Raw genomic sequence first — 1,415 nt, forward strand, 5'->3', positions numbered from 1 at the left:
TCCCATCCCATCCCATCCCATCCCATCCCATCCCATCCCATCCCATCCCATCCCATCCCTTCAGATCTCATGGTTCCCATCTTGCCCCACTGGTTACCATCCCATCCCAGCCCATTGCATCCCATCCTTTCCTTCTGGGTTCCATCCCATCCTATGGGGTCTCATCCTGCCTCACTGGCTCCCGCCCCATCCCACTCTATGGCTCCAGTCCCACCCCATTGCATCGCATCGCATCGTATCCCTTCTCATCCCACTCCATAGGTCTCAACCCCAACCCATGGGATCCCATCCCATGAGGCTCTCATCCTGCCCCATTGGATCCCACCCCCCTATCTCCCATCCCACACATCCCACCCTCAGCATCCAGCACAGCCCCATGGGGTCCGCCCCACCCGTGTGGTGCCGGGGGGGGGGCAGGTGGGCTCTCCGCGTGCCGAACAGCGGAGCCGGGCGTTAAAAATACCCACGGGGGCCCCGTGGGGCGGAAGTGGAGGTGTCAACGCCGGCAGCTCGGGGACGGGGACCGCGCTCGGGTGTCCCGGCCCCCGCGGGGACCCTCCCGCGCAGCACCTGGAGCACAGGAAAGGGCCGGGATGGCGGCACCGACAGCTGGGCACGGCACGGCGCGGGCACGGCGCGGCCCTGCACCCGCCGCTGCGCCTTTGGGAAATGCAAAGTGACAAATGACGCCCGGCGCGGCTGCACTGATGTGACGCGGGGCTGACACCGCGGCCTCACCGGGGGCCGCGCGCGGGAAGAGAATCCAATCAAATGTTAAAAATAGGTCAGGGGGAAGGAGCGCAGCCGGGTTAATTTCAGCTGCGAGTTAACAGCATCTGCCCGCAGCCCCGCGCGGCGCAACGGGGTGGAGGGGGGGGCAGCCCCAAAGCCCCCACCCCAAATCCCCGCTGCCCCAACCCGGGGCTCAGCCTCGGACGCGGGCGGAGGTTTCTGCTCTGGGTTTGCCCCAGAACGCCGCTTTCTCAACCCAAAAGCGCCGTGCTTCGCTGCGTGCTTCGGGGACGCCGAGCATCTCTGTGCGCTCCTGGCACGCAGGGCTGGGGTCCGGCCGCGGTGGTGACAATGTCAGCAGCTCCTGTCCCCCGGGGTCACGGGGAGTTGATGCTGGCAGTGCGGGTGGTGGGGTCCCCCCAGCGACAGCGGCGACGGGTTTGGGGCCGGAGGACAACGCAGCGGCGGCCACCACGTCCCCTGCGTCCCCTCGGTCACAGCAAGAGCTCTGTGCCACCTCTGGGGACAAGCGTGCCATGGGGCTGCCACCACGCTGTCCCCACGTAGGGAGCGAGGGATGCCATTCCCCCCCTCCATCACCCCTCACTTCCCACCCTAGTGACAACCGGGCACAGGGGGTGCCCGGACACAGTGGGGGACACGGTGATGGGGGAGGGGGGGAG

The sequence above is a fragment of the Numida meleagris genome, chromosome 26 (assembly GCF_002078875.1).
Source record: "Numida meleagris isolate 19003 breed g44 Domestic line chromosome 26, NumMel1.0, whole genome shotgun sequence".
NCBI lineage: Eukaryota > Metazoa > Chordata > Aves > Galliformes > Numididae > Numida > Numida meleagris.